We start from the raw sequence: 12806 nt of genomic DNA, 5'->3' as shown, positions 1-12806 counted from the left end.
CCTCCAAGCACACACCTGCAGCAGCAGCACTGTGTGGCACACACCGACCTCCCCTCTGCACTGCAGGCACCCCTGCTGTCTGCACACACACACAGCTGACACCACTCCAACAACACACCTCGGCCACCCACTGCAGCAGCCCAGGTGTGTCCTCTCTCTCTCTCTTTCCCGACCGTCTGCTGACATGCACCACATGTCATGATACACATGCATGATACACTGACGTGCACCACTGTCGTACATGACACACTGTTGGTCAAAAGTTTTAGGGGAATCCCCCAAGGTGGAGTAGACAAGCGAGTAATTAATTACTCACTGGCATCCACCCAAGCGCAGCCATACGGCTACTAAGGAAAGCTGTACAGCTTTCCTTTGTAGCCGTATGGCTGCGCTTGGGTGGATGCCAGTGAGCAATTAATTACTCCCTTATTAGGGCATGATACAGCAGATATTTATTTGTTTATTTATTGAAGTGCCCTAAAGGCCCAGCAAGGGCATTTACATAGGGGGGGGAACATGACAGCAAAACAAAGTCAAAACTACGAACAAGACAAGAGATGGTGTCGTCAGGATAAGCCAGAGTAACAAATAAGATGGCAAGTAAGCTGGGTAAACAGGCAAACAAACAAAACTCCAATATGGTAACAGAATTGTGATACAGAAAAAGGAAACACTGGTTTCCTTTAAAAACAAATGCACAGTGCATGACCGCTTAACACTAGACGCTTAAATTAAGCCAATCATGAATGCACAGAAATAAGAAAAGTAACTCAAATTAAATAATAAAAAGCGAAGACGTTGAGGAGTTACCGCAACAGACACACAGACGGCACCAAAAAAGAGCATGAGAAAGAAAATCTATACACTGCATAACAAAATAGCACAATCAGATTACAAAGCACCTGAAAAAACTAGCACTGCTGCTTGGAATGATGATAAATCAGTTAACACGGCGATATTAGGCGGTTACTCATTCCATTCGTTTATTGATGAATTTAGCGGCACATTTGGGTATTCTTTTGTGCGTGCGAAAATTGGGCAGATTTTGTTTGCAAGGTCTATGCGAGATGATACGTGAGAAGCGGGAAGAAGACTTTAAGGCCTGCTAGCCTAGCAGTACTGTTGCAAGAAACTTGCAGGTATTAAATGGGATACGTCATAGGGCTTAGTGGGGTTAGGAGGACAGATGAGGCGAATGCAGTACTAAGGAGCAGGCACGCACTGCTGTGCTATCGTGGATTAGCGGACAGGCGAGAACTAGGCGTTAATATATCCTCATCAATCAGGATATATTAAGCCTAATTATGATAACTGCAACCCTATTGTTAATACTGTAGTATTCCTTTGCCTCCTAAAAAACAACTTATTGTTCTCCTAGGTCTGGAAAAAGTAGCTGTATAATTTATCTTTCAGTTGATCCCCTGTTTTTACAGATTTTAAATGAGATGTTGTAGACAACCCATTTGGAAGCGATCATCTACCTGTACTGATCGGTTAGCATCTTCACGAGAAGTCATCCCAGAAAAAGCACGACGCTGGAAGCTGCATTTTTAGCTGGCTGGGCACTATTTCAAGAAAAGGTGAGCATAGATAAACTAGTTTTTTCGGATAACCTCACTGCAGATGAATTTAACGAATTTGCCACAAAACTGTATCATATTTACTTCTGCATGCCTGGCTCTGTCCTCTGGAGTGGTAAAACTAAATCACAAAGTTTAGTGTACACAAGAACCTAGAGAAGCAAAAAAGAAACAAAACAGTGCCTGGGGGATTTTTCCTAGATAACCAAAGCAGGAGAATATCAAATTTTAGAAAGGCCCACAGTGCCAAAAAAACTTTGTGCCCAAGTTGCATGTCATGTATGAAGACACAACAAATGTGGGAGAAGGTTTGAAAGCCAGACGGCCGCTACTCCCCATCCACCTCCCTGACTGCTGGCCACTGAAAACAGCGGCACTGCCCCGCTTTGGCCACAGCCTCTCTCACGCAGAGAGAGATCGGCAACAGTGGGCGCACCTTCGATGCCGCTGCAGCCCACTGCACCAAATGCAGGGACGAAGTAAGGCTGACTCCCCAACAAGCCTGGCAACTGTGCACCACGGAGCTATGCATACCCGCTTACCAGGCTGCTGCTGATAGCAAGTAAATGCCTTGGCAATAAATCACCACTCCAAAGCAGAAACTGAATTTTTCGACGCAGTTCTTGGATTATTTTAACAAAGCGATCTGATGCTCGATGAAATGACAGTCTGTGGCACCACCACGACCCAGTCAGTTGCTCGTGGCTAAGCAGAGCAAGCAAATGGGGGAAAAAATGATCGTCTTCTACACAGCTGCATTTTGGGATCCAGCACTGCAATGTGGCGCTGAACATAATATGCAAGAGCATCCCTCTCCAATGCTTTCCAGAGCAGCTATAGCATTTGGTTTTGATTTGAGTGCCACACCAGCAATGAGACTCAATATAAAAAATAAAAAGAAATCCTGGCACTAAGGCATACCTTTTAAAATATAGCAGTAGATCGTAACTTTTCAAAGTCCGAACTATTCCACTACAGGTAATATTCTTTCTCACTCAGCATTTCTTGCTTGAACACAGCAGCAACTGCACCCAGTGATTGATTTCCACCTGACATCTGTCAGCAGTTGTCATTTGGTAACACTAGCCTCATCATCATCATCGTCAGCCTGACTACGCCTACTCCAGGGCAAAGGACTCTCCCATGTCTCTCGCCACTTCCGACCACTGAATCCCCACACACCTCTTAATCTCATCCGCCCACCTAACTTTCTGCCACCCGCTGCTGCGCTTGCCTTCTCTTGGAATCCACTCCGTTACCCTTAAGGACCAGCGGTTATCTTGCCTTCGCACTACATGCCCCCTGCCCAAGCCCACTTCTTCCTCTTGATTTCAACTAGGATGTCATTAACCCACATTTTTTCCCTCACCCACTCTGCCCGCTTCCGATCTCTTGACGTTACACCTATCATTTTTTCCTTTCCATAGCTCTTGTCCTTAACTTGAGCTGGGCCCCCTTTGTTTCGTGCTCAACTTGTTTCGTCCCGTCCTGTGTTCCTTCTTGTCCTCGTCTCGTTGCGCTGTGTGAATCTGTTCCTTACAAAGCATGAACCAACTGGCCCACACACCGGGATCCTCTTAGAACCTCTTTGTTAGCCTCCACATTTCTGCCCCATAGGTGAGTACCGGTAGGACACAGCTTTTCCACCGCACACAGGACAGGGACAAAGAAGAGAACACCACAAGCGCTGTTCTTTGTCCCTGTCCTGTGTGCGCTGGAAATTTTCCAACATGCTGTACCAAGTCGCTCAAATGTCAGTTGTATACTTTTCTCTGGAGGGATATCGGTAAGCTACCATTCATGACCTGAGACAACCTGCCATATGCGCTCCACCCCATTCTTATTCTTCTAATTATTTCCCTCCCATTATCCAGATCAGCGGTCACTACCTGCCCTAAGTAGACATATTCCCTTACTACTTCCACCACCTGGCCACCAATTGCGAACTCCTGTTCCCTTGCTAGGCTGTTGAACATTACTTTGGTTTTCTGCATGTTAATTCTTAGCCCCACCGTTCTGCTCTGCCTGTCTTAACTCACTGGTCATGCTTTGCAGGTCACGCTAGCCTACATGGTTGGAAATTTGGTCAAATCTCTCCAAATGCAACCTTAACCGGTTAACGAAAAAGAAAAAAATTTTCCTAAACGGACTATTTTCTTGGCAGCTCCGACATATCTGCTGTTTCATCTTATAAGTACTTGGGAGTCTTTTTCTCGGCTGACCTCTCATGGAACACACATGCCAATTATATAACGGCTAAAGCCAGTCGCACATTAAACTTCCTCCGACGGAACTTCAGGGATGCGCCAATTCCACTCAAGGAGACGTTATTCATGTCCAACGTACGCCCTGCACTTGAATATGCCTGCACCGCTTGGGACCCGCTTACAAAACAGAATATTGAGGAACTGGAGCGTGTTCAAAAACGGGCTGCTAGGTTTGTCTCCGGCGATTTCAATTTTGAAAAAAGCTCTTCTTTTTTGCGCGACAAGTTGGGGTGGCCGTTACTTGAAAAATGGAGAAAATATTTGAAACTCTCTTTCTTTTACAATGTTCTTAATGAAAAAACTGGTATTCCAAAAGAGAAATACATACACGAGCCAAGTTACGTTTCCGCGTGCACCGACCACCCACTAAAAGTCAGCGAGTACAATTCCCGAATTAACACATTCAAATGTAGTTTTTTTCCCACGAACAATACATGACTGGAACAGTCTGCCTGCACAAATTGCTCTTTCCCCTCCCACATCTTTTTACATTGCTTTGCAAAACCACATGTTAATATGACTTTATTAAGTTAACAGGACTGTTAGTATCAGTGTAGCAATATCTCCTATCCTGGTACATTGTGTTCTAGTTTTGTGTTTGCTAAAACAGTGTTGTATTTTGAATTTCATTTTGTCCGTGTCTGTCGCGGGCGTGTTTTTGTTTCTACAACATTCTTTTTATGTCTATTTTTGTGTTTGCTAAAAGAGTGCTGTATTTTAAATGTCGTTTTCTCCACGTCTGTCGCGGGCGTGTTTTTGTTTCTGCAACATTCTTTTCATGTCTATTTTTGTGTTTGCTAAAAGAGTGCTGCATTTTAAATGTCGTTTTCTCCACGTCTGTCGCGGGCGTGTTTTTGTTTCTGCAACATTCTTTTTATGTCTATTTTTGTGTTTGCTAAAAGAGTGCTGTATTTTAAATGTCGTTTTCTCCACGTCTGTCGCGGGCGTGTTTTTGTTTCTGCAACATTCTTTTTATGTCTATTTTTGTGTTTGCTAAAAGAGTGCTGTATTTTAAATGTCGTTTTCTCCACGTCTGTCGCGGGCGTGTTTTTGTTTCTACAACGTTCTTTTTTATGTCTATTTTTGTGTTTGCTAAAAGAGTGCTGTACTTTAAATGTCGTTTTCTCCACGTCTGTCGCGGGCGTGTTTTTGTTTCTGCAATGTTCTTTGCATTTTTGCCTTTAGTCCTATAGTCCATGGGTTTTCTCAGTATATTGCATCATTTGCCTCAATTACTGTATTTTATCTGTTGTTTCTTTGATGTTTCCCCTCTACAACGATGCCCCAGTGGGAGCGCTGTAGGTATTTTGTATAAATAAATAAATAAATAAATTATATAAATAAATAAATTATGCATGCTTGGCTCTTGATGTTCGATTTGGTGAAAACTTTATTTGCAACGGGGGAGTTTGGGACACACAGCGCCCCCGCACAGCCCCCACTGCACCCAATGTCCCGGAGGCTTACAATGCTGGCAGCCTGGCCTGTGGCGATGGCTGGCTCGGCCAGGTCCCAGTGGGGTCTCCCAAGCCTCCGATTTCTTCCCATCAACAAAATGTTTGCTGGAGATCTCACTCTTTTCCATTATACACTTAGCGACTCACAATGTTTCTGTGGGGGCAAACAAGCCCGCAAAATTTACCTGCCTTGGAGGCTTGGGAGCTTTGGCATTTCACCACCACCGCATTAAAGGGGCCCAGAAACACAATCTTAGTTAACTGTTTTGCCTGTTGATTGCATACAGTGAGTTATAATGGTGCTATTAGCGTCCGTAATACCGCGTATATTCTGTTTTCTAATATTTTAATGTCCTCCCAAAAACAACTTCATGGCTCTGATGGTGTCGCCACACAGTGGCGGGTTTCTAGCCGCGGATATGACATCACCTGGCGCGAGCTTGATGATCGGACAAACAGTAAATAAACTGCAAATTGTGTCAATAAATAGACACATTTTGTCACCTGTCTGCGTTTTATATTAGATCAACAAAAACAACTTGTTCGTCTTAGATAAAAGCCCTGCAAAGCAAGTAAAATAAAAATACACCACCAGGGGCGCTCTGGCATGGAAACAACGCTGCCAGTCTCAGCAAGAACGAGTTACAGAGAGCAGGCAACCATGGAGTACAAACTTCCGCGACGTGCTCTGGCTGGCTGTTTTGATTGGTTGCGCCAGGTGCCGTCATTGGGAGAGCGAAATAGGAGTGGGAAGCCCCGCCAAAATCGAGTTGAAGGCAGCGTTCTGTTTGCTTGTATTTTGAAATTTCTTCACTGAATAACTCCCGTTCCTGTGCATCGATTCCTGTAATTCATTTTAAGTCAGCATCTGTGTGACATAAAGAACCCACCTGAAGTATAGCCGGTATTCCCCCAGGCAGTGTTTCGCAGCCCCTTTAAACAAAAAGCATGACAAAACAGAGGTGCGGAGAGAGCCCCTGAAATGCAAACACGCATTAAGCGCCGGCTCAGAGAGCCCTGGACACAGCGAAAAAGGCACCCACTTCCTACTGAGCCTAAAGTAATGGGATCAAATCCTGACCACTGTGCGGAGAAGCCCGTGCTGCAGTGCCAACACAGAGGACGCATTCTTGAGTGGTAACAAGTGATCAATCCTAAGAATGACTGCAGATCAGCTGTGGTTTGTTGCTCGTCGACTTCGAGAGAGATCACAAGAAACAGCGGCGGGCTTCGACGAACGTCTTGACCACAGCTCCAGATCGCTGTCACTTTCACTTCCTCTCTTTTGAGGCAGCGAGACCTCCTAATTGAGGTTTCCAATTGGCCTGATCAGTCTGTAGGGTCCAAAATACCGGCAGAGGAGCTTTTCGCTAAATCTGCGTCGGCGAATGGGAAACCAGACCCACACACGGTCTCCTGATGCAATAGGGGGGTAATTAGTCATTGATGTCCACCCAAGCGCAGCCATACGGCTACAAAGGAAAGCTATACAGCTTTCTCAGAAACTTCGCAGTTAAAGAAAAATTCGTCCTGGTCCGGGGTTCGAACCCGGGACCACCGCCTCACCGGAGCAGTCGCTCTACCAACTGAGCTAACCGGAATGGCAAGCTTATGGTAGGGCAAGAGCGAATTGATCAGTAACTCGAAGTGGGAAGAGTGTTGGTCAAATGTTTAGGGGAATCCCCCAAGGTGGAGTAGATTTGTAATAAGGGAGTTAATTACTCACTGACGTCCACCCAAGTGCAACCATACGGCTACAAAGGAAAGCTTCTTTCTTTACGCTCATGCACCGACATCGCGTAGTACATGGGCCTCTAGGCTTTCATCTCCATTGAAATTCAACCGCTGCGGCCGAGATCGAACCCGCGTCTTTTGGACTAGCAGCTGACTGCCATGACCACTGCACCACCGCGGCTGGCAAGGAGGCCCGAGTTGTGGACAACCTGCTAGGTGTACACACATGGCAGGCCTTCACCCGAAGGCCTTTAATATAAAGGACTTCAGGATGAAGGCCTTCGTGGTAAATGCCGTCTGCATAAAGGCCTTCTCAGACCTTTAGGCCAAATGTCTTTAGCATTTAAGGACCTTAAGTGCCCACTGTTACTAATGCTACTGCACGACATTCTGCGCTTAGCCATGCTAAACCGTTCTTGGTCTCAGCTTTCGGCTGCCACACAAACGTACACCTAGCCAGAAGGAAGACTGTTTTTACCGAGGACAGAAATTGGATGATACTGCATTCTGAAAACGGAATACAGGCGGTGCCACCACTGGCCACAAGTGAGTTGCAATAGGCACACTACATTGCAGTTCACTTCAAAATGTGGCGACTGAATAGAGTGGCATACATTAAATTTTCTCAGCCATGGATCAGTTACTGCTGCCAGGCGCCCGGAAAGCGCCACAGAATTCATTTTTGCCGAGAATAATAACTGGACGGTGTGGTGGTCAAACAATCGAGGCCTTTTGTGTCTGGTTGGTTGGGCCCACCTGAGGCAGACCTCAGCCACTTTGGCCAAGCTGCCCTTGCATCAGTGTTTAGTTTCCAAAGTTGTGAAGGTATTCTCCTCGCTGATGGCTGCTATGCGCTCACCCACAGTGAGGACGCCAGCCCAAGTAAAACGGGAACAGAGTGTGCATTTCCGCTCTATCCACACAGTTTGCCACTGAGCTTGGGTACCGGCACCTTGGCCTCCTGTGCCTGCACCCAGAGGCAGAACCATGTCGTCTGCACTGCCATTGCAGAGGCCCACTATTATGCCAGGGTGGTGTGGAGCACACAGCAGGCAAGCAGCTGACCAATGGCGGAGACCACCGCACATGGTGCATGCAATTTTTGCCCCTGCTCCCATGTCTGTGACTTCTGCTTCCCTGTTTGGGGTGTCCTCACGGCATACTGTTGCCTGCACTCACTCCCAAAACCAGAGCTGCTGAGTGAAATATACGAGCCACCCTTGCCCTGGCAGGGGACAGTGTGGCCTCCTCGCCCGAGACCACAGAGGCAGGAAAGAGACTGCAGAAAGAGGCCAGCCCCTGTGTTTCTCAGGAGACACCAGCCTCAAATCAACGCTCTGCCACTGCCCCGGCTCACATTGCGGCCGTTGTGGTCCGCAGGTATTACGCCAGTTTTGGGCACCGCAAGAGAAAAGCTCGTGGAATGTTTATATTTGGCGTTTCCTTATGTGTCCACAAGTCTTTTAAGGAAATCGTTACGCAACTGAAAAAGATCAGATTTTGCAGGCCTTTTTCTCTCCATACTTTTCAGCTACAGGCGGCACCCCTCCAAGCAGTGTCTCAGAGCCCCTTTACGGGTGACGGAGTGGATAAGGCAAGGGGGCGGCAGAAAGTTAGGTGGGCGGATGAGAGGCCTGCTACGGGGCCACAGCTGACAGGGTTAATTGGAGAGGCCCTGGAGTGTACGCTTACGATGACTAAACCCCTAAACACACCTGATTAGGATCCCAAGTCTTTCCAGAACACTGGAAAACATTAGTTTTTACTGACTGCCTCGTGTGATTACACCAGTTGCTCTTGAATAAACAGCGCGAACGAAGACGAGCACAAAAGACAAGGAAACGGAGAATTTTAAAATGGATCCTAGCTGCTCTCACGGCACATCTGTAAGCCTCAAGCATCACAAAACGCCATTCTGGTCTGCGGAGAAAAAAAAAGATAAACTTATGCAGTTACTTTTAAATCTGCCTAAAAAACATATTTCACACGGTTCAGCACTCACAATCTTTAGTATTCTTATATTTTGCGTTGTGTTGTGACAGTTTCTTGCACCTGATGTTAGTTTCACCCACTTCCACCTTTCAAATTGCAAGAGAAAGAATGATGATAGAATTTTGCCTCAATCGAGGCAAAGGAGTGGGGCCTCCAAGGGCAGTACGCTTTACGCAAGACATGGACTGGCACGTTCCTTGAGAGGTGCACTGGCAATGCTGTGCAACCAACGCTGCCCGACCACAGAGCGAGGTGGTGCAAGATGGCCACAGTAGCCACAAACATGGAAGCTGCTCTTCGAAAAAAGGTCCACAGAGCAAGCCGTCCTTGTCAGGCAGATATTGGTTTTCCGAGCCCACTTTTTCTCCATTTACTGCTTTTGCAGGTCCATCCTTGAGTCACCCTTTACTGTCTTCATCGTCACAGCAGTTGGCACGCGTCCTCTCTCTGGTACTCCAACTGTGTTTCTCTCCAAGCGCCAGTTTACGTTTCTTGAGACATGCATCGTTACAACCTGCTGGCTCAACACAAAGAGAGGATGCTCCTTTCTGTGTGCACATACATTCTTACAGCAGAGCGGGGCAGAGAACAGGCACCACAGTTTAATGACATCCTAGTCGAAATCAAGAAGAAGAAATGGGAAGCCAAGATAGCCTATGGTAACCTAAGGGGACGGCAGAAAGTTAAGTGGGAAGAAGTCTGAGGTGGCCACAGCTGGCACAGGACACGGTTAATTGGACAGGTAAGGAGGGGGGAGGCCTTTTTCCTGCAGTGGGCGTAGTCAGGCTGATGATGATGATGACATGCACCTTACTTCTGTGTGTTTTCATATGCAACCGTATCTATGTGAGTACCATCTGTTTCCAAAGTATTCATGCATGCAGATGACACCACCTTGGTTGCTATTGGCAGTATTGTGATGTGTTCTTTTGAAGTGAGATGTATATGGCGAACGCTTTATGCTTGTAACTCTGCCTGCGAGTGGAGGTGTCATGTGTGCTTCTTTTCTGTACATTCCCTACTCCCGCCCCACTGTAATGCCACGGCGCTGTGGGTTCCTTAATAAATAAATAAATAAATAAATATTATCAGAGAGCTGCAGGACAACACCATGGTGGACTTTGGACAGATTAATTACAGATACAGAACAGAGTATCCCAAGCTGAATTCCCTCAGTTCCACAGTCGAGGTTAAAAGTGGCATATAACATGTGCTGTCACTCACTGCTTGCTTGTTTTTGCCAAGGAGCTAAATACACAAACTGACATTTGTCTACATAAATGCCACCACCTGTCTGGAAAGCAGGTGCTACCAGACAGCACAGTGGTGCACACCACTTTTGCTGCCTCGACAAGATCACCAGCCTAAGGACACCCACTGGAGTACAAAGGCCTTTCCTATACTGCTCCCAATCCTAATCCCATCCATCCAATGCAGAAGCTTGGGAGAGTTCATTCTTAAAACAGCCATCCACCTGTCTCTCTGACCCTGCTAGGACTGCCAGTAGCAAGTGCAGGCCGATATTTATAAGCTGCTTTATCTGAAATCTGCACTCATTTAGACAGGAAAAACTATATTGGCATTCTGGTTGTTTCACTCCTTTTTCAGTGCACATTCAGAGGTTGCTGCATTTGTCAGTCCTCACAGTTACTCAGTGTAGCGAATCATTGTGCCTCATTAGTCCAACCATCTTTACAGACATTACAAGAATGGACCTTCCCTCCATTTGACCATGCAAAGCTCTCTTCACCAGCACTCATCTCCTTTTTTTCTGGTCCGTCGCCTTTTGCGCTGTTTTATTATGACTCTGTACCAAATCTCTTCAAACCTCACGCCTGTGCACAACTATAAACTTCAGGTAGTTCACAGCACCTGGCAATTTCAACCCCCTGATGTGTACGGTGAAAAAATGTCTGGACTGTACAGCACAAACCAGGTCATAAACACGCCGACAGCAAATGAGATGAAGCTGTTCTCTTTATCCGTAGAAGAGCAGCCAGCAAGTTGGGCGACTTGGTCTTTCCTTCTCTCGTCCTTGTGCTTTCTTCGCGCTTTTTTTCAGTCATGTTCTCTTTATACAATTAAAATTATGCAGCGTAAAAATATTTTCAGTGCCGTGTGCAGCGCCATTCTTTTCCCCCCTAATTTTCGTTGACAACTGATTAATTTTCACGGCACGCTTTGCAGCCGCTGACCAACTGAAACGTTAAAACGGATGCTTGGGCGAGTTGGTGGGACATTTTCCTGAACAGCGCGAAATTGGACGAGGACACATGGACGGGCGCTGACTTGCAACTATGAGTCTTCCTTCAGTCCTCGTCTGAGTTCGCGGTGTTCTTCAGGAAAATGACCAATTAAATTACCAGTCTAAATAAACTGCTATGTATTTCTCAACAATGCAGTGAAAATTTGAGTGCATAAGCACGGCTGCAAGAGGAACCGCGAATGGCCACGCACCGAATGTCGCAGCACTCAGGGCCGGAAGCAAAGGTGCGTTTGAAACAGTCGACTTTCATTCACTGCACCGTCCCGTGCAGACTGCGCAGAGGTGTGCTCTTCCACGCTGGTCGGCGACGCGCGGGGCGCAATAACGCGTCCTGTCAGTTGTCCAGCGCGCGAGAAGCACATCCACGGCACAAGCCGAAGGCAACATTCATCCATGCTTATCTCGCGACACCGACGAGCTCACTCACCGGCTGCAGTGGTCAACAGTCTCCTCCGTACGAGGGTCCCAACGCTGCCCACACCAATCTTGCACTTTGTTTCTGGGTTCAACGGGCTCAACCACTACGCCACTACGCTACGGTTCGATCTTGGCGTGGATTAAAACACACTTGGTCCGTACCCTGCCGGCGCGCTGCACCGATCCTGAGGGCGTAAACACAGGAAGACAATCCTCGTTTCGATTGGCCAACTGAAAACAAACGTCACTGCTCGTGGCTACGTCACTTTGTGGGAACTTTTGGGATACAGCCTTTTATATCATATTCGATAAACAGCACTGGTGCGCACCGGTGCGAAGTGTTAAGTTCATAGAGCTAATATACCAACTAGAGCTGATATACATTAGAGCTAATATACCAAGTTCGATAAATTGGTGCGCACCGGACATCTTCGATAAATGGGGCGCACCGTCTGGGGGCACTTTTTGTTGCCCCAAGGGCCCCAAGGCGCACCGACAAAATCGGCGGTGCGCATGGGAGCAATCCCAGCAGGCGTTGCAGCAGACAAGCAGACGACAAATGGCGTCCGCACGGGAAAGGCCTGATCTGCTTGCAGCGATCGTTGATGATTTCCTTTCAAGCACTTCTTTCCAAGCACTTTCAAGCGAAGATGGAAAACTACTGGCATTTATAAAAGAAAATGAAGGCAATGAACGGCCAAACTTTGTGAAATTTATGGATAAATAAAATTAGGATGCAAAACCTCATTTCCAACTTGAACGACTAGGCAGCTGCGACCGCGGTCTATTGGAATATCGGCCCGCAGCAAGTAAAGCACATATACGCTCGAGACGCGCGGCTTGCAGTTGCTGCAGCGCGTTAAAACATTATATGGTGTTGCCGTATGCAATCTATATAATTTCCCTAATATCATGAAATCTGGGTACACTTGCATTCATATGCTAGATAGCAGATTTCAGTTGTCTTGCGACCACACATTGCGTAGCTCGAACCGGAATATGAAAGTGCCGACCTAGGGCGTACTGCGATTTTCTTGGACCAAAAGGGACTCACCAGCCATCAGCTCTTTTAAAAGCTCATTTGACGTGGTAA

General features: G+C 46.8%; 1 protein-coding gene across 2 annotated transcripts in view; it reads right to left on the bottom strand.

Annotated features, from left to right (window-relative positions):
* The window catches only part of LOC149325692 (uncharacterized), a 57365-nt gene extending 45457 nt beyond the window's left edge, over positions 1–11908 (bottom strand). Inside the window, exon 1 of one of the 2 annotated variants that reach the window (XM_089563223.1) lies at positions 11724–11908. The gene's annotated coding sequence lies outside the window, so the exon portion shown is untranslated. The remainder of the gene's footprint in view (positions 1–11723) is intronic. The other variant, XM_089563222.1, reaches the window with a different exon arrangement.
* Positions 11909–12806: the final 898 nt, after the last annotated feature.

The sequence above is a fragment of the Amblyomma mixtum genome, chromosome 10 (genome assembly GCF_055824585.1).
Source record: "Amblyomma mixtum isolate Tamu chromosome 10, ASM5582458v1, whole genome shotgun sequence".
Classification (NCBI taxonomy): Eukaryota; Metazoa; Arthropoda; class Arachnida; order Ixodida; family Ixodidae; genus Amblyomma; species Amblyomma mixtum.
The sequence above is the reverse complement of the archived record's forward strand: the minus strand, read 5'-3'. Positions and strand labels throughout refer to the sequence as shown.